The sequence below is a fragment of the Centruroides vittatus genome, unplaced genomic scaffold (assembly GCF_030686945.1).
Source record: "Centruroides vittatus isolate TY-2023 unplaced genomic scaffold, ASM3068694v2 contig_1012, whole genome shotgun sequence".
NCBI classification, from domain to species: Eukaryota; Metazoa; Arthropoda; class Arachnida; order Scorpiones; family Buthidae; genus Centruroides; species Centruroides vittatus.
The window spans coordinates 114,606-137,288 of NW_027120659.1; the positions used below are offsets into that span (position 1 = coordinate 114,606).

General features: G+C 28.0%; 1 protein-coding gene across 4 annotated transcripts in view; it reads right to left on the reverse strand.

Moving 5' to 3' along the window:
* The window catches only part of Mp (Multiplexin), a 169,777-nt gene that overhangs the window by 74,569 nt on the left and 72,525 nt on the right, over positions 1–22,683 (reverse strand). The window lies entirely within an intron of this gene.

The following is a 22,683-nucleotide window of genomic DNA, read 5'->3' on the forward strand; positions in this document are numbered from 1 at the left end:
AACGAGTGAACTGAATCGTTTTTTTCCTCCCCTCCTCTTCCCTTTCCGAAAAAATGAATCGTTCTATTGTATTCTTTTCAAGTTTACAAAGACTCGTTACCTTTGAAAACCCGAAACGTTCGGGTATAATTAAAAGCGCTTTTTAAGTATCAAAAGTATCTATCGTATGAGAAAGAACTTTATCTGATGGAAACTTGTTAGGTGGGTCACGTACACCACAAGATCACACGCGACTTTCGTTTCGTTGCTAAGCAACCTAGAGATGGAGATTATCTAGTTTTATATACTGTACTTATATATATATAGGCTATATACAACAATTAACTGTTCGTACGTATGACGCCATTTTAACTATTATTGTTTCACACAAGAAATAATACGACGTCCTCGCGAAGTGACTAAGTATTATTTATAATTATCTTATTCATAGAAGTCGTTAAATATTTTTAAAATAGAATAAATTATTAATGAATAATAAATTCCACGTATTAAAAAAATAAAAATCTATTTAATTTAGATTAGGTTTATTACACAAGATAATTAACTTATGTAAAATTATTTGGATACAATTTATGTATTTTTTAAGTAAATTGATAAATATGAAAAGCACGTTTGATGGCCACTCCCAAATTCGTCTCTAGCATCTTAAGGTGATTTAGTGTGTTGTAGATAATTATGCGCTACTCATAAGTAAAATTTGAAATTTCTTTATGCTCTCTGTAGTAAAATAAACAATAATTTTTATAAGAAATAACCTTTATTTCCATTTATCTGCTACGTTTTTGTCAAATTGTTTCCTTACTTTTTTAGCACAGAAACAAATGTTAACTTAAATTTCAATTATCAGTAGCATAAATATAGATATTAATTTGGTTTTTCTTCTAAATTATTTTCAGAAGAATTTAAATTTAAATATCAAAAAATACCTATAATATGAGAAAGAACTTTATCTAATTTTTTAATCTAAAAAAAATTCATTTTTTTCCTAACAGAGAGGCCTACTGGAACCATAAATCTTATAAATTGTTCAAATTATATTTCGACTAATTTATTTTAGAAACAGTTTTTTAACAATTTCATTTACAGATTTTTACTTTATTTAGTAATGTGTTAAATTCTATAAAAGTTTATCCTTTTTTTATTATAAAATTTTAAATAAAAAATTAAATAAATTAATATTGACTCTGAAAGAATCTTGACTTCGAAGAAGTTCTTCAAGATAATTTATTATAATGTTATGAATATAAATCTGCACTAACATTAAGCATGCCATTTGTAAAAATAATAATAATACAGCATATTTATTATTAATATTATAAAGCTTAAACAATTGCATCAAAATTTTAAAATTGAAAAGTAGGATCATAAGTAAGACTTGCTATAAGCTTCAGTTTCTCAACATTAAATTTTTAATTGTAAATAAAAGTAATTTAACGAAAAATAAGCAATTATTTATTGTGACATCGTCACAATGCCGGTCCTCAAATTTTAATTATGTTATTTTTAAGTTTATTTAATTTAAAATATATGCTCTCCACCTCAAATTAGTAGTGGCTTGCGCCTGTACATCATACTTTTCCTTTAACAACAGAGTCGTGCCGGTCACCTTTCGGGGGAAAACTTTTAATTGAAATAACGTAACTTCTGGTTTGTGTCGGAAGTTCTTATATAATTAATAGGGGCCTTTTGCCCTTACGCTTTCCATATCTTGTCTCGTCTTTCATCTATCTAATTCTGTTCTCGAGTTTAAGGAAAGACAGACAGACGGACGACATGGGAATTTATAGGTCTACAATTTTTTCAAATTGCAGTCCAATAATTTTGTAACTTCTCTAATACGTGTTATACCACTTAACGGGGTTGTACTATCGATTACTGTACCATACGTTTTCTACGAGAATATCAGCGAATAGTTAAATATTCCTTAATTAAATTTAAAAATACACGAATATGATTAAATTTCGTATAAATTAATGGCGATTATATACCAACTGCTATTAGAATATTACTGTAAATTTTTTTTATTATTTGAAGTGATTAAAGACTTTTATTATGTAATTGACTGGAGGAGGTACTGGTCTCCGTTTAAATATTTATTTATTAATGAATACAGACTAATTTCTTAAGTAGCCTGTTAACATTTTCTTTTTGAAAAAGTTTTAGACATATATAATAAAAAATACAGCATTTAAATTACTGTAATGGCTTACCATGCGAACTCGTTTATAAGGCATGACGCTTATTTTAATTTCTTATTCTACATCCGTATAAACGATCAAAGATATATTATTCTTACTGAATAGTTAAGTTATTACAATCGCCAATTGAAATTTTATTACAATTAGTGAAAATATGGCAGCGATCTTTAATGTTATACATTCGGGCTATTTATTTTGAGAAGTTTAATTTGTTTAGGTAAAGTTTTGTAAATAAACCCTACGAAAAGACATCAAACAAATTTTGGAACGACAATATTTAATTAAGTTATTCCTTAAATAATAAATTACATAAAAACTAAGCGTTTCTCGTTGCTTATATCTTGCAAATTTATCTGTAAATGCATTAAGCGTAATTTTAATGGTTATATTATCTTAATAATGAAATACAACAGATCTGAGTTAGTAAAAGTCATTTAAAATATTTAATTAATATATAAAGATTTATGCTGAAAATTTTAATGTAATTAAAACGTACGAAATTCGACGCTAACAAAATTTATTGTCAATTATAGAAATATTCCCAGGAGTATTTAAACCATTTCGATATTATCTGGAATCACTTCTTAATTCTGTAAGTCTCATAATACATTACATTCCCACCTGATAAGCCAAGTATGTTTCTAAATGGATTCCGGAGTGTTTTTTATTTGTTTATCTTCGCTATTAGTTCCCGACATCAATAAATTTTCGAGCAGAGAACTTCCAGGGTCAAAGGTCAAACCAACCCACGAGACGAAAAAAGCAGACAGAGAATATAAAGCGACCACAAATTAAGTGTGAACCGTGTACAACATTTATTTTCTCGAAAATTATTTTTGTGTGCAAACCAGTTAAATACTCGTTTCTCTATTATTCTCGAAACAATACGCCTTCATCGTTTAAAATAATTACCGTAATTACCCATTCAATACATATATATTTGGTCTTTAAACTTCATTTTAAAAATATTATTGCCATAAATTAAAAAAAAAAAAAAACTAAGCGATTTTACTATTGCTTAGTTATAATTCTACGTTCGAAGTGCATTAAAATCGTGATTATAAAATTAACTGCGAAAGATTTAAACAATAAACCGTATCTAATTTATTCTCATTATAATGTAATATATAGCAACTTCTTACTTGTCATAACTGAAAAATGATGTTAGAAAAATTATACGATACAAATTATTTTATTAATTTACTTGCAAACACGGATCGATATTAAAATAATTTGTTTAACGCACCGAATTTTAATCTCGAATAAAATATTAACGAAAACAAATAACTGTTCTGCCCCAGTGGGCCGGACATATCGCCCGTAGATTTAACATTGTGAACTTTGACGTTGTATATCTCCGGTCACGAATCGAATTTTAAAATGCAGTTTGCGTCATGACGTAGAACGAAACGGATTCTATTTGTATGCAAAAAATGATTTAAATCGGTTAAACTGTTTCGGAAGAGTTAACTGACGTACAAACGTCAAAGAGAGCTTCGCTTAACTATTGGCTAAAAGCGAATAAAGTCGAAAGATTAGGCCTACTGTCAAATTTAAAGAAAAAAATCGACCTTTTTTACTTATATTCTTTTATAAATATACAATACAAGCCACATAAACCCATAAACAATCAAAGATATGCCAAAGATGAGGAACACTCTTTAACATGTGCCTTACTTTATTAGGCGCTTTTACAGTGTATTTTTTTCGTTATATCAATAAATGTTGTAGACATTAACGATTATAAAACACTCATTAACGTCTAGAATGACTATAAATATAATTGAATTCAAAAAATGCTTATATTATAGCAATAAAAAAGATCACTTTTAGTTTTTAATACCGTATCAGATTACGTAACACGTAACGATTAAAGAAGAGTATTTTTCCATTTTTTAATTCGAAAGTAAATGTTGCAGAAATTTACTAAATATCGAATAACAGTAAAACAACAGGAAGCACTTATTTAAAAAGTAAAAAAAATAAAAAAAAATAGGCCCATAGCCTGTTAAACGCGGTACTTTGTGTATCCGAAGCCAGAGGGAGCTAATTAGGATGGACCCCGTAGCACGCGGGGAATATTTCATCACCGAGGGGGGTTCGACTGATTACTCTCGTGTTAGGAACGATCCCGAAATAAAAATTGGGTCCTAGGCTTAGTCGAGCAGCCGAAAAGCTGTATCTGTAGTAAACTAGGCTTAACGAACCGATAATCCTAACGAGACACAAGGTTGACAAGATGATGATCAGACCAATCACATTCGTTTCTTTTGTAAAGAGAGAGATCGATCAGAGAAACTCGTTAAGCTTAATTGTTGTGACGAGAAAATAGATAAGCTGTCTATTTAACACTTGAAGCCAGATAACTTACTGCATCCTGAATTGGCCAAGTTATTATCGAGCTTCAATAGGCTACGTACAGTTGTACTGTACACCATACTTGACGTCAATTCTAAACCGTTATATTTAGTTTGTAATATTAGAAACAGATCGAACCGAAATCAAATTCTGTGAAAATCGTATTGGTCAAACCGTACTAAACCACTAAATTAAACTTAATCGAGTTCGTTTCTAATTATAATATCCTATTAATTATCGAAATTAATAAGTTCTCGATATTCTAAGCTCTTATGATATGACACAAAATTGAATTCTCTGTAAGTAAAATTAGAGAAGAATACTTTTAATTCTAGAGCAATCAATTTTAATAATTGCTCAAGAAAATTATAGTGATAAAAGATTATGAAGTGTTTATTCGGTGGAAGCCATTTTTAATGATTTATTTAGTAACTCAACTTGGCTAATTAAATTAAATTCGTCTCAATTAATTTTTAAAAAAGTTTCCTTTTATAGAAAACAGACTTTTTAATGCCATATTTTAATACATTTAACTTGAAAATACGTTTAAGTATTGATTTAAAACGTGCTGTACAGCCTATGTAAACGTTTATTTTATGATTTATTAAGTATCATATTTTCTTTCGGAATATCAATCATTGATAATTCAAGATTTATAATTAGAAAAATTAGAAGAGACGGATCGAAAAACAAAATAATAAGGCAGATGTTAAATGTTTTAGTTTTCATTTCTGAGGAAGGATTGTCTCGGCGGAAATTCATTCAGACAGGATTCATCTGGTTTTTAAACAGACACCTTAAATAAATAAGTCTTCTTTCATCGTCGGATATCATCTGGTGGACGAAACCCACTTCTATTTGTATTAATTCGTTATTTACAGATAATTCCAATGGTTTGAAAGTTAAATCCCTGTGAAGGAAACCGTTTCATAATTTCGAATTTCAGCGACATACATGTAGAATTTTTACTTGTTAAAATTATAATAAATAAAGTTGTAAGTAGCGTAGGCGATCGGAATCAATTCTCGTTATCGTAGCTACGGGTGGTTATCTAAAAACACTGCTAAAACACAGAAGGAAATATTCAACAATATACCACATCCAGTGTTTAATTGCTATAAAAAAATTCTTCCAATAAAAGTAAATCACGTTTAATTGCGGTGCCAAATTTATTTTTTTATTTTTTAAATGGCCAACGTGAGAAAAATTTTGATGTTTTTTTTTTCCTCAGAGTTCTTTCCATTCTTGTAAGAGGAAAAAGCCATATTAACTTTTTTTCACGCAAAAATATGATCTGTATTTGTATATAAAATTATAATTAATCAAAATAATCGTACAGATCTATCTTCCCTACATTAAAAAAAAGGAATTTTGTCACTCGCCGCATCATTATCTACGGGCCTATAGGAATGTAATTCAAAAATAGAACCGTTTTTTTCTTTTTAACTTGTGAAAACATTTCAATTAAACATACAAGGAACTTCAACAGAAGCCCTTAACAACTTGTGGATCCGTTCACTGTCTTTATTTAATAAAATTAGACATTTTACGATTGGACAATTGCAAAATTCAAAGTAATTTCTAATATTTTAAATACAAAATTAAATATTTATGGAGTGAAAAAGTAAACAACAACCAACTTTAAAAATTGCTTGGATAAATCGACTTAACAGAAATTCTATCTTAAATTCGATCGATTATCAATAAACTTTTTCCTAATTCTCACTTAGTTAATAACGTGTTCAACATTTCAATCTTTTTCTTTCTTTTTAATCTAGTGGAAGAAATCGCTATAATTGGGATCGTTGGGGAAGCGTTAAGATAAGGATGGGAACTTTCTATTAAAAGATAGCTCTAATTACTTATCTCTTCCTGTCGTCTTCTAATTCAATATACCAGCCAAAGCAGTTCTTATTCCATCCAGATATTCCTTAAGAGTTTTATTATCTTTTAAAAATCCTCGACTAAAATAAACCTGATCGAGAATATTTCCAGCAATCTTCAAATACCGAAGCATCGCTCAGCGAATTTAAAACAGGTGGTTTGCTGATTACATCTTTAATGTAATTAAAATGGGAATAAAAATAAAACCCGAATGTACGGTACATTTTCCTTTAAGTTTCATATTCCGTTAATTAAAAAAATAGAATTTTAAGGAAGCAAAATATTATAATATCAATTTTTATATAACTTTTATTATTAATATTTTCGAAATATCTTATTCATTTCGTATTTTTACATCGCTTCCTGAATATTTAATGAATAAACAAAATAATTATGTAGAATTTCTAAAGAATGAAAGTCATTATTGTGAAATCCGAATAATAATCATAAATAGACGACCTTCGAACTTATAACCAATGACGAATTTATAAGCTTATGTAGATCTAACAATAGATCTGAAGACGTATGTATGTTTCTAATGAGATATAATCTCTCATTGAATACATAAATCCGACATTATGAGCAATTTTAATGTAAATATTCTTTATTTTTCATGCATATTTTGGGCATTTATAACTAATTTACTCATATAAATCGTTTTTTCAGAAGATTTTACATGAAAACTAATATTTAAATACACAGTAAAACCTGTCAAAAACGGAATCCGAAACCTGCCTAAACAGGAAAAATTCTTCGAAATGGTGCTATTTTCTACCTCGAAAAAGAACCTGTTCAAAACGGAAACCTGCCAAATTGTAATAAATATTCGGTATTGTCCAGTTTACACAGGTTTTACTATATTAAAATATTTAAATTACAAATTTGCACGAATGTTTCTTGCATTTAAGAATGATTTAATTGCAATAAATCTCGACATAAAAGTTTCTGGTCTCATATACAAATTTAATAGCCTTATGTTATCCTTTTGAAACATTTATCGAGATAAAAAAAACAAGGTAATTTTATTTTTGTTTGTTCTAAAAGTCACTCCATTGTATCTTAATTTACTCTATAAATTAATCATAAGTGTGAGAGTTAAGAAGAAAACGTATACATAACGTTGTAAAGGAAGTGGTATTTTAAATTCCGAAATGAATTATTCCCTTTATTCTGAAATTTGTCAAGTGACGTTTACAATGTAAAGAGAATAAATAATGTCTTTGCCTTTATCCAAAATCAATATTTATTTAAAACTTACGTTTATTTATAACTGAAATATTTTCTTATTTAAATAAAGACAATTGGAAACGAAGTAAGATGGAAATAATAATAAATCCTTTGTTTTTAAAAAGGATTTTCCAAAATGTAAATAAAAAAAAGGTCCTGTTTTGAATTGAAAACTGAGCTATTCCGTTAAAATATAAGTTAGAAAAACTAACTTCCTAGCGAAAATTCATTTATATTTTTTGCTTAATTGATATAATTCTTTTTAAGAAAATTAATTCAATATTTATTCTTTTAAACAGTAAAAGAAGTGGTTAAATGATTTATTTGACTAACTTAATAATTATGCTTTTATTTATTAAATATTATCATGAAGACATTCTTTTTCTTGAATAATTCAGTATAAATTAAAGAAGACATAAGTAAAAGTAACAATTGTTGGACAGCAATTTGAAAAAATTGTAGACCTATAAATTCCTACTGTCGTCCGTCCGTACGTCTGTTCGTCTTTCCTTAATCTCGAGCTAGATAGATGAAATCCGAGACTAGACATTGAAATCCTATAGGCAGGAGGCCCCGATTATCTATATACGAATTCCCAATACAAACTGAAAGTTACGTTATTTCAATTCAAAAATTTTTCCCCGAAAGGTGTTCGATAGATGACCGGCACGACTCTATTGTTAAAGGAAAAGTATGATGTACAGGGGCAAGCCACTACTAATTTGAGGTGGAGAGCATATATTTTAATTTAATACTCGTTTTTATTTCTTTTATTCTTGATTTTATCGTATTCTAATGAATTTAGCAATCTCAAAGCGTACGAATTACAATAAAATTTGATACTAAAGTAGTTCCGAAGGGTTAAAAATCAAATTCTTGCTTTACTGTTTTAAGTATTGTATAACTACATCACGGTATTAATTAAAAAGTTTTCATTAGCAGAGAAATAATTTGAAATAAACAGATTATAAACAGCAACAAAAATCGAAAACAAATATTTTGTTTCAGATTTGTTTTAGATTTTTTTTTATTTTGTTACATAATAAAATTAATGAAAGCGAGTAAAATACTGATTTTTATTTAATAAAAAAAAAACATAAAAAATATTGTACTCGAAAGCTTTTTGTAAGAATTGAAAGGCATCTTTTCTTAAATGTATTTTAACAAAGTATTAGATTCTGGCATAAAAATATTACTCGAAAACCATTTAATTTTAATGGAAAAAGGAAAGAAATATAAATTTCCAATTAATATTTGAATATATCTTAGAATTAACTTCGATTAGTGTCAATAAAGAAAATTTTTCTAATTATACGAGTTTCGAAAATCAAGAAGAAAAACGAAGAAGGAGGGAAAAATATAAATTACTTTTAAGTGAATTTAGTTTTTCCCTATTATACAAAACACACAAAAAATGGCGCCTGTACGATATTTAATGAGTATACATTTATAAATTTTATACTCATACATAAATTAATTAAATATTTTATTCTAGAAGTTTTGTTAAATGTTAACGAAGTGTTAACTCAGTGTAGTGACCATTTCAAATTAAGGAAGATGAAGACGTGAAATTCACTTAAACGCCCGTATTTAATTTCTTTTTTTATATTTAAAATAATGATATAATTCTAAATTACATAATCTGGTTAGATGCCATTGAATAACGTAGACGAGGAATTTATTTTCTAACCCATCAGACAACTTATTCGTCTCAATTTTCAGACTTCTTTACTCTTCGTTATTCCAAATAAAATTAATTACAAAACAATTTTAAAAAATTGAAATAATTTATCCGTTGTTTTATTAAAGTAAATGGTTGTTACACAGAATCAATAAAATAATTAAAGAGGACGAGATATTAAATTACTAAATTTATTGAGGTTATAGTTTAATATGAGAATTCCATCATTTGATTCTATAATTGGATTTTAAAAATGTAAATGGATAATTGGAGAATAATATTTATTTTTAAATGCTACTATTTAAAAAAAATGTTCTTATTTATAATCATTACTTTGTGTTCTACATAAAAACCTCGTAAAGAATCTATTTTTATTTTTAATGATTTTATGATTTAAATGTATTATTGATATTTAATTGGATAAAACATTCTAAATTTTCGTATTTAAATTGTAATTATAAACGACGTTTAATTTTTTGATGATAATATAGATTTAGCGTTAAAATTAATAAAATAAATAAATAAATAAATAAACTTTGGATTTTAATTTTCTACAACTCGAAAAATTCATTATTAAACGTCACTTTAAAGAAACATTTAAAAAAAAATTCAAGTATGCAAAAATATTTTTCATTAAAATGTGTTAAGAAATAAAAAAGTTAAATTTTCTTTTTCGTATAATACAACAGTCCTTTTTTCATTCGGAATTTTGAATAATTGAACAAAATTGAATAATTGCCTATACTTAAGTGTAGAGAATTATTCAATTTTCAAACATGTTCTTTAATTATTTACATGTTTCTGTATACATTTTGTGTATGTGTTTTGTAACATTCTCATCGTATTCTTATTATGTATATTTTAACATTCTTTAATTACTGTTACCTTCTTCTTACAGTAAATTTTCTAATTGTTAAAATACTATCCAATACACTTTTGCCTTTTTCCCTGATAGAATATTTTATCTTAAAAAATACACTAATTATTTCCAGTAAATTGTTTACGCATGAAAATTTTATTACTATTATTCTTTAATTTTACAAAATATATAAGAATTATGCCTAATGAGCAAATAAATAAATAAAGCCTCTCCAGTTTCAAATTTAAATATTCGAATTCGTGTATTATTTATTCTCATATTGTTTACAAATCAACTAATTTTTATACAATTCATAATAAATGTATAAATAAATATTTGTGAATCAGTTAATGTTTCCAGCGACCAGTTAATGTTTTTTTCGGAGAAAATTTTCTTATAAAAGATTGGTTTGGGCTCCCTGTTGGTGGGGATCCGAGAAATTTCCCTTTTTGCCCATAAGATAACGCGCCACTGAAGTTTTTCTTGTGTGTAAGAACAGTAACCATACATTCCTATAATCCTATTTAGTATTGTAACTAGGATTTTATGCTCCCGAGACAAACTATTCCAAAATAACAGTAATTATTATTTATTTATTTATAGAAATATTAATTTATTTACACAATTATTTTCCGTATCTCGTGTCCGCAAAATTGTCAACGAAAATACAAATTTCAGAATATATAAAATCTATTTATGTCCTTGAAAATTTTGCATTTTGCGCCCGTAACATCGCTGTGTCCGGGTAAATGCCCTACCCGTCTCGGTGTTAACTCGTAACTACAAAAGATATTAAAATTTTAATGATATTTACTTTATTTCTAAATTAAGATTTTGTTGTGTAAAGTATTAGGATTAATTGTCTTATCATCATACGATAAAACTAAACTTTCTTGAGATAATTTAAATATTAACGATGTTTGCATTAATAAATTTCATCCTGTGTGTGATTTTTCTACACGGCAAAGGTTATTGCATTGTGTGTAGTGAATATACAAGGATTTCTAAAAATGTATGATATGTACGACCCTTTTCTCTCTTGATGAGAATTATTTTGTAAATTTTTCAGTAAAATTTCATAAATAATGAAATAATATTCACATTCGAAAGTTAAATTATGAATTATAATAATATTCAATCATTATTATTTCATAAATGAGGCTAGGACATCTAAACGCTAAAAATAACACAACTCATGATTTTTCCCATCCTTAGCCATAACATAAACTCAAATAATCAGATAAAACAATGCATTCTCATTGCACAAAATTGATACTAGAATATCATAAATTCATTTTTAGAATTTCATTTACAAGGCGCATATATAAAGTTACCAGTTTTAACCAATCTATTAAAATATATATATATGTGTGTGTGTGTGTGTGATATATGTGTGTGTGTGTGTGTGTACTTGAAAATAAATTTCTATAACGCTTAAAATTATTCTCGGGAACAAAAAAAAATCAATAATTTTCAAGGTTTTAATATAATTACACCTAAACTAAATAAGAGAATTTTTTTTTTTTGAGAATTAAGATTAAATTATACAGTTTATATATTTTTATATTTAGATTTCTATTCTATAACATTGTAATTTTTTAAAAATAATGATGAATAAATATTTTTAAAATTATACTTTTAGAGTTATTACTGTAAAAAATCATTTTAGCTTGTCTCTAACACGTTAGAAATCTCGTGACAAATAATAACTCTTCTCATAATGACCCCGACATACTTAATTTGACAAAGATTTATGAATCGTCGAGATATTCGCCGTACTAATTGAAAAAATAAATACTAGTGACAATTCTTTTAAATCAATATCACAGTAACCAAAGTCGTTATCGAATAAAAAAATCTCTAGAGATTATTAAATAAATCTTTTTAACAGTTAACAGATAATTTTAAATTCATTTTATTATTACAGTTTATTGCAACAGGTACAGTACACCGCATTTTTTAAAATTATTTTTTCGAAATTTCTGGATAATTTTTAACCAATTTTATATCAGAGTTTAATATTAGCAAATAAGAAATGTTAAACTTTCAATATTTACTACGTTGTAATTAAAAATAATTTAAGAAGGGGGAAAAATATCTCTTCCATAAACTAATCAAATATTTACTAAAATGTTCGAGTAAACTATTAAAAAAAAATAAAAATAAAGGAATTTTTCAGTATTAGTCATAAGTTTCCTTTGTAAAAGAATTTCGCAATTTAGTTTAAATAAGCTAATATATTATGTATAGAAGTAGTAGTTCTTTTAGAAGAATAAGCTCTTTTCTCCCTGGGCTATCTTAAAGATATATATGAGTAATATAAACTTTAGATTCTACACATGAGTTATTATGCTTATACTCTGTCAAACGAAAGAAAGATTCGAATATGTTTATCATTTTGCAATAATAAACATATTCGATAAAAATAAAAAGCAATAGAACAACGTAAATTAATCTTTCGTGTATTGTATTTGTAATTTGTGTTGTGTTGTGTTGTTTGTGTGATTAAAATAATTTTAATATAAATAACATTATAAAATTCCTTAACTACTCTTAATTAAAATTAATCTTCTTGTTAGAAAGAAATTATTATCTGTTATAATATTTACGGCATTAAAAGAGGGAACAGTTTTTAAAGAGTATAAAGAGCAGCATTTATGAATGACAAAACATCTTTCATAACGAAAATAGCGAATATCACAACATACAAAAATAGCATGATTTTATTAGCACGCTAGCAAAACTATGAAATAACATATGATTAATATCAGTTTAAAAATTGCAGTCTTAGAATTGAAGTAGGTATAAATATATTATATAAATTAATTGTTAATAGTCTCAATTTAAAATTAAATATTCTATTATATTATCTAAATAATTGAATGCATTTTTCGATTAAAAATATCTGAACTTTGTTTGTTTTTTTAAAATAAATTCTATGGAATTAATATTTGATTAATATTAATAATAAATTTCTTTTAATAAAATTAAAACGAAACATTGGAAATTTGAGAATCTTCGTTAAACAATTAAATTTTAATTACTTTTTTTAATTAAAATGAATTAAATATGTGTTTCCCAATATTTAAAATTAAGCTTGTGTAATATTCTTTAGAACAAAACAAGTTATAGTATATAATTTTGAAATTAAAAATAACCTAATTTCAAAATAACAGACACTAGTTTGTTCTCTTAATGCATGAAACATTGAATAAATAATCAATTTATTTCGGCTTCAAAAGGTTTTCCTCTCCTTTAATAAATTTTTAGCTGAAGTAAAATCTACTAAATACTTCAGAAGTTAACAGAACCTCTAAGATTAGGTTCCTGTCCTTGGATAAGAGAAAACGTGCCCAAATTTTAATGTTTTTGGCATTTGACATTGCCAAACAAAATTAATCTCATAAACTTTTCAATGAAGATTAATGCCTAACAACAGTTAATTCAAATGGCATTGCTTGCGGGCCAAAAGTCTACATAACTTATACGTAAACTATATATTAACTCTTCTGCAACTGTTTATTTTATTTTTTCTACTTTATATTTCATAATATAAGCTTCATTTAAACACTTTATTTATGATCATAAAAAATTATAGTTTGTAAATTTTAGAAACGGAACTTGCCCTACAAATTATTGAAAGTTTAATTTTGCTTCTTTTATAATTTGTTTAAAAATTAAAAGATTAATTTTTCTTAAGCATATATTTGTTTGGAGGAAAAAAATAAATAATTGCATTAACTGTGAATTCATTAAAACTAAAAATCTTATTTTAATTTAGCCATACCAGTTAATTAAATTGCTAATTTCAGGTTGATTCATCCTACAGTAAAACCTGTTCAAAACGGAACCCGAATAAAGCGGAAACCTGCATAAACGGAGCGATTTTCCATGTTAAAAAAAGAACCGGAAACCTGCCAAACCGGAAAAATATTCCGTATCGTCCGGTTTACACAGGTTTTACAGTACTTAACTGATTTTAGAAATCATATTTTAATGATTTATATAATTAGTGCCTTTCAAATTAAACTTCAAACGATAAATACACCATTTGAAATATTTTATCTTTTTATATTATATTACAGTAAAACCTGTGTAAACCGGAATCTCGCAGTACCAAATATTTTTTCCGTTTAGGCAAGTTTCTTTTATTTAATGCATGTTCCGTTTTGAACTAGTTTTTACTGTATTATATATATTTTTTCTTAAATATAAATACTATGAAGTAGCACACTTAAAATGGTGTTTATTTGATAAATGAAATTATTTAGGTTTAAATAATTGTTTTTATTTATTCGGCATTAAAAAAGAAATTTAAAGAAAAATTATTTAATTAAAGTGTTCTTAATATACAGCAGACCTATATAAACAACAATTATTTTTAGGAAATATCACATAATGTTTGATTCAATTTACAATAATATCCGTTAATAAACCATGCTGTAGGTGGAAAATAAGTTCATTCAAATACATGATAGTTTTAATGAGTAAAAATTGAAACAAAACTCATTTTTCTTAATTCCCTAAACCAAATTCTGTGTGGAAAATTTGATTATTTTTATACTTATTTTCATTACATTTGCTTTCTTAACTAATTCTTATATTCAAATAATATGATAATCATTTTACTTTCCCGGCTATTATATATAACAGAGGGAAAGTATGGCAATCCGGCAAAAAATGGCCCCCAAGATTTTTACATTTTTGGACTCTGGGACCTTCAGACGTGAGAAATGCAAAAAAATTAGTTGGTAATTTCTGTATGTATGGATGTTAGTGTGTGTATGTGTGTGGTATGGCTTGAGTTTGTTCACCCTGTTTAAAGATTAAGAACTCCTGTGCTTTTTGTCGAAAATTGCTGAAATTTTGCAGGGAGGTTTGCTTATTAGAGGTATTGACGCTATTAAATTTTGGTGGTTGAAGATCGAGGGGGTGGGGAGATAATGGGGGTCGTGTGTGTCTCCATAGGGTCGGACTTAATGACAATTTTACTCGTTATTAGCATTTACAATTGTTTATAAAACTCAACTACTCAACCTCAAAAATATAACAAGTTTTAAAAATAAAATATGATAACAGATGGCGCAGCTAAAATAATAAATGTTGCCGGGAAAGTTGAGCAACTTGTTGCTGGTTTATTTTAAAATTTGTTTTTGATATTCTTTTTCATTTGTTTTGTTTTATTTGTACACTGTACGGGATACGTGGGAGGAGTTTCTACGAGAATCTGGTCTCTATTTAGATGTTACTAACGTGAAGAAAACCCGGAAAACTCCACGTGACCCGTTGTGGTGAGACACGAACCCACGACCAGTGTTCAGTGGTTTTTATCCACTCGGCCACTGGTGGACCGTTCTTTTTCATAAGTTGGTCTACGTGAATATTTTTAACGTTAAAATAAATAAATAAAATAAACCTAGTATCCACGAATTGAGATTTATAAATAGAATATAACTTAATAGTCATTCGATTGTTCCCAATAAAAAAAAAGTACTTAATAAACTAACTGAGAAGGTTATATTTACTGTTATACGTATACATAGCAGTAACAAATAAATTTATTTATATTAAATGAAGCATAATATAGACCCGAAGTTTTCGATATTGAAATGTTTCGTCTTTTTATTAAGTTGTAATTTATGCTTTTATATGCATATTCTTCGTGTAATTAACTATTATTTTTTATCCATAACAAGTTTATAAGTAATTTTAATTTAAATAAATGATTATATATTAATATAGGGTACATGAATTATATTTAATGATACATTTTTATATATCATTTAAATCGTAACTTATAATTTTTTTGTATTTTTTTAAATATTTATACAAACTTAAAACTTGCATTCGCTACAATTATTTTACAGCTTGAGTTTCTATTATAAAATAACAATGGCATTCAATTCTAAAGTATTTTTTATTCGCCGAGAAAATACTCAAAGTGTAAGTCAATGAGTATAATAGGCGTACATTATAATAATATTTTATTCATATTTATACATTATAATACAGCCTGTAAACTACGTTGTAAGTTTGTTATTAATGTAAGTTTTTAAAACACATTCGATTTAACAAACTTTCGGCAATAGTGAACACCCTTTCTCCGATTAGTTCGTTAAATCGAGGGCCTACTGTGAAATTTTTAAATCTAAAATATGGCTATAATTAGATAACAAATATATCGCTATTTTAATTTTGTACGGGCAAATTTTTCCGTTAACAGATTATTAACAATTAGAACGAAAAATTTCCGTAACATAAAATAGAAATAAAATTATAATCGATAAACCATCAAAATTAAAGCAAGGCAAGCTGCTACAGAATCTTCTAATAATATTTGCATATTTTTTAATCTTGCAAGAAGAATATTTAGATGCAGGATGTTCGATAATTGGGATAGGGTAAATTTTTACCTCAATTTGACGTCATTACTCCAGTTTTATAAAAACGAAGTTCTAAAGAATGGCGTCAAAATAAAAATGTTCACTGATTTATTGTTTTGCTTAATAATATCGAACTTGTCTAACTGCAATAACCTCATAATTCAGATCATAACATAGTTTAAATATTCAAAAAGAATCGGCAATAATCAAAAATGAAAAAAACAAATTATTAATATTTTATTTTAATTTAATTTTTATATCTAAAATTGAAATTATAATCTCATAAATTAAACAGATTAAAAAATATATTTTATTAAAATTAGTTGAATATAACATTGGCTTATACTGTACAATAAAACCTGTGTAAACCGGAATCGTACGGTACCAAATATTTTTTCCGTTTTGAACAGGTTCTTTTTTTAACGTAAAAAATCGCTCCGTTCCGAAGATTTAGACAGGATTACTGTTCAGTTTTGGGCAGGTTTTACAGTAGATGTAGGCTATTTTGTAATTTATGGAGTAATGAACGTGTACAGTAAATGTTGGAAAAAACCTTAATGTTTTTCTAAAAGAAAGTTTAGCTAGGCATAAATCTGTTTTTAGTCACTAAATAACCAAACCAGTAACGAGATGAAAATTGGTAGAACCAAATATACTGAGTGATTAACTAGAAAAATACGAAACGATGCCAACACATCGAAAAGACTTCCGTCAGTTCAAGCAATAAACCGTTAAAAAGTATCTGCATCAAATTCGTAAAAAATACACAATGCCTAAAATAAATTAAAGCTCATTAACGTATAATTAATTAAATAAAATTTTAATTTAAATATCTCACTGTAGACGATTAAAACACATTTTCCTTCTTTTTTTAATATTAAATAATATAGAAAACAAAATTTTAAAGTGGTAGTGTATTAAACTAGAATTTATATTAATATAAAAGGAATTGGTTAATTTAATCTGCATTCTTGACCCGAACTTTTATAATAAATCATTTGAAATATTCCGTATGACTTAGTAATGTAATGTGGTTACTTCAAAATTAGCCGTGTATTTATATATTTTACCCTTCGCAACTTTTTCTGAACACCATCCGAAAATATCAAATCTTTGAGACGACGACGGCATTTGAAAAAATTCCGAGAACTGCTTCCTTGCTTATTCTATTATCTTAATATATTATAGGTCGTAATTTAACTAGAATTATCTTTCCTTTAAGAAAATTAAAATTCTAAAATGGCTAATAACGACGACAGAAATAGCTATAAATTCTCTCACCAGATGTCTATGGACCTCAGCCAATCAATTAGTAGGTCAGATTAGGGTGTTAAGGATGACGTGTCAGACCGAAACAACGTTTGGTGAAAATAGTAAATCTTTACGAGACTGGGTCAGACAGCTTGAATCCTAAAATTGACGCGATGAAATCATTTAAGTAAATTTAAATCGAGAGGAAAAAAATATATGTATATTATTTTAGAAAGAGGTTAAATTGTCTATTCATTTCGTCATCCAGAAGAATTTTTTTTCCTTCAAATTTTCTATGTTTATATTTTGTGTTTTGATAAAATGTTTAAGAAACCATTTAAGGTTTTTGCCCTTGATTTTTTTTTTTTTTTTTTAACTAAATATCTAATTGGCAAGACTACACGAATCTTCTGCCAATTTTACTTTTGAAAACTTCGCTACTGTTTTAAACTATCGCTTTTCGTCAACAATTTAACTTTATCATAAGTCGAATGTTCATCTTTAAATATTAATATGATGCAGTAAAACTCGTATAAACCGGAATGGCGCGGTACCAAATATTTTTTCCTGTTTGGCAGGTTTCCGTTTTATTAAGGTTCCATTTTGAACAGGTTATACTGTATACAATACTTCTAATTTTTATATTATATGCATTTATTTAAATGATACAATAATTTATGCTGTTATTATGATAAAAAAATCTCATAATCTGTATGAATACATAACATAATTAATTTTGAAGATGTATAAAAATAATTTCGATTTATATTTTAAAAATTAAAAATACAAAGCTTTTAATTGTCATTTTCTGGAGGTTGGTGTTGGGGTATGGTGGACTGACTCACCATCACTCCCCACCATATAATGCACAGTGCATTTACACGCATACACATCATTAGCGAGGTTGAGGCTAAACTTTTCAACGCGAAAACGTGTACCTCGGACGTTCAGCGCCGCCTTCCTGTAAGCCTAGAAGTTTGACAATGGCGTTTGGAACATCAGTGAAATCATGCTCGACGTTCCAAACGCCATTGTCAAACTTCTAGGCTTACAGGAAGGCAGCGCTGAACGTCCGACGTACACATTTTCGCGTTGAAAACTTCGGCCTCAACCTCGCTATTATTATTCTACATTTGGTTGTGTTTATCGGGTTTCGGGATGAGGAAAATGATGGAGGTGGGGGCCACTCCTAAACATCATTAAAATGCATTATCATCGAACTTAGGCATGTCTTCAATGTTTCATCTTTCAATCTTTACTGGAAGTGGATGATATTTAAGTTGTGAAATTTGAGGACATGATACAAAGCAAGTTAAATTAAAGCGTTAAAAATCATAGTTTCAATCAAATAGTTCTAATTTAAGGAAATAAACTGACAAGTGAATTCAGTCCAATTAAACATTAAAATAAGAATTAAAATAAAAATTTCTTGCTTTTGTTACTAATTTTTTCTGTTATTAGGGTAAAAACACCTATTCAATAATAATAATAATAATAATGGGCTCGAAAGGCACTCCGTGGCAGGCATCGATACGACCTGGCCCAGGATTTTGTTAACAAAGCTGTGCCAAACAGCTGGTTAACAAAATCCTGGATGTCGCTTTCGGAAGACGGAAGGGTTCATGATTGCCATACAGGATCAGATCATAAATACTGAAAACTACAGAAAACACATACTCAAAGGCAGGCCTGTCTTTAGGTGTGGGTCTACCCAGGGGCCTCCTAACATTCAAGACCTCGAAAATATGCAAAATTGAATAGAAAAACAAGTAATAAAATTATTATAAACAGTAAACAATCAAAAGATATGTTTGATAAATTTTATTAAACATAAATATAACAATATGTTTAGCAGAGAAAGCTAATATGAAAAAATTTATGAAAAAACATTAACCCTCCATTACGAATTCCTTAAGGGGGCCTCCAAGCTTTTCTTGACCCAGGGCCTCGAACGTACCAAAGACGGACCTGCTCAAAGATACAACACTCACAAGTGACATAGGCAGAAAATGTCACATGTCACATCATGCCAGAAACTATACAGCCCATCACTTCTGGTTGCAAGCTTTTGGCACAGACAGATTATTTACATAGACATAATCAACTAGCAAATATAATACACCAAGAGCTTGCAAACAAACACAAATTATTAGACACCCATACTACAAATACATTCCACAGACAGTATTGGAAAACACCACACACAAAATGTACTACGACAGAGCCATAATCACAGATAAAACAATTTACCACAACAGACCAGACATCACACTCATTGACAAACACAATAAAATCACATACATTATAGACATATCCATTCCAAACACTCACAATGTTCCAAACATGTACTGAAAAAATCAGCAAGTACACAGTACTCGCCCAGGAAATAACGTATTAAATATACTTTTTTAAATTAAAAAGAAAAGAATTTTTAGAAAATATTAGTAAAAAAAATTTTTAATTAAAAAATAATATGTATATAAGGGCCTATATCTGTGGAGGATGGATAGTGCTTATTGTACCTGTCGTTCTCTCCTCTACAGGTGTCATACCACACACACTACATAAAAGCCTGGGAACATTACAATTGAATAGAAACACATACATTACACTACAGAAGGCCACTATATTGAATACATGTCATATTGTTATGAAATTCTTGAATACAGACACACAAACTGACACACTTATTTAATTTTTTTTGTTTTTTTTTGTTTTGGTTGCTATGCCTTGATTCTGGTCAGGGGTAGGCCGCGTAGCGCACAGCAACCAGTGTCAAAGGATGAACTTTTATATCAATTCCGAAATTCAACGTTTCTTCATTATAGTAACTATTTTAATAAAATAGAAAAAAAATCTTTAAATTTAGCATTTTATCCGCTTGAAATAAATATAATTTATATAATATATTAAATCTATTTATTTCTGTCGAATAAATCAAACTGTAAGTAATGTAATGAAAGTACAATTTTAGATCTTTAATAAGTTTATCTAAAACTTTATCGAAACCAAAATGAATAGTGATAAGTTATATCCTTAGTTTACACCACTTTTAGAACACTGCTGAAAAGCAAGGGGTGGCAGAGGGTGTTGGAAGACAAGGAGGATAAAAATTCATTTTGAAACAAATTTCTATTTAGGTCTACATAAGAAATACATGCACTAAAAGGAGGCGACAAGTTTGGTTTGTTACGGTAACGCGAAACGTGGGCAGTCTGTCGAGGGGGGATGCCCCGGGAGGACTTTTTATGGAAAACTAGTCCCCATTAATTATTAAAAACGTAAAGAAAACCCGGAAAACCCACATGGCCAGCCGGTTGGCCAGGCGCGAACCCACAACCAACTACCAGTGTTTAGTGGTTTTATCCACTCGGCCACTAGTGGGCGCGGTAAGTTTGGGAAATACTAAACTATTTATGGGAATAGTTTTTGTACTACATATTATCAGTTCATTCCCAAATTAGTTCATCAAGTAACAGAAATATAGAAGGTTCTAGCATGTTTTATTTCAAAATGGCGTTAAAAATATTACTGTGTTCAATAATTTTTATTTAGTCAACTTTTAAAATCATATGGTATAGTGCCTTTCGCTTTAGTAGAATGTAATCCTCAAACAAGAGATCATCCACGAATTTTCCAAATTCTCTACCGGATGAAACGAATTTATTATTTTTTTAAAATAAACTATAAATTTAATTCGAGGATTAGTGAGTGCGCTACTGATGAGAGGATTATTAGCAGATGCTTGCGAATTAAATGCATTGGAGCAAACAGAACTAGTGATTGTTCTGATGTTAATTATAATCAATGTTAAATTTTAATGATAATGCTTCTTAATTTTTTACAGTAAAATCTGTTCAAAACGGAACCTGAATAAAACGGAAACGTGCCTAAACGGGAAAATTTCTTCGGGACGGAGCGATTTTCTGTTAGAAAAAAACCTGTTCGAAACCGGGGAAAAAATGTTCGATACCGTGCGGTTCCGGTTTACACAGGTTTTACTTTATTTAGAAAATAGCAGTGAAAGTTTTAAACTGAATGTAGAGAAGGAAAAATTACACTTCTAATCAGTAAATACATAAAAATATTTAAAATTTTTTTTTACATAACAGAATTACAACTCTAAAAATTAGAAAATTTAACATTCCACGGAACTTACTATTATGCCGTGAAAAAATTGAATATAATCGTGAAATTTTATACGCGATTTCGCATTATTATCATGATAAATACATTTAAATCAACGTAAGTGATATTTTTATAAAAAGCATATAGCCTTATCTGTGCATTAGTAAGTTATAGACTATTAGGAAGGGGAATTCGGGTACAGCAATCAATTTTTAAACTTAGTGGGGTGTAAATTGTATTTTTGCACTTCTACGATCGTTAGGAGTGTTTAGCAGGGAGTTACGCAGCACTATTTTTGAAATTTTGCACCAGTTTGCCTACTTCCTTTTTGTCTGTTACAAGCAGCAGTATCTTTCTGCACAGTAAAGGAAAAAAATAACACTAAAACTGTACTGTACACATAAAACTAATCTTTCTGATTCACAAGCGAATCAGAAAGATTAGTTGGATGTGTACAGTAGAACAATGAGAATCGTGCAGGTCGAGTTTTATTTATGGAAGCATAATTTTGTAAAATACAGAAATCCAAAGCGACAAGTGGTAAATTAAGAGATATTGCAAAAGAATATTCAAAGGATCAGATAGCTACAGGTGGAACAACTGAGGTGTGGGATTTGTGACGTCATACTTGGCGCTCAGAACACACAGAACGAGACATTAAAAGTGGTAAACACGTAAAAAGCAAGGAACTGAAAAAAGTGGGACCTACTTCCA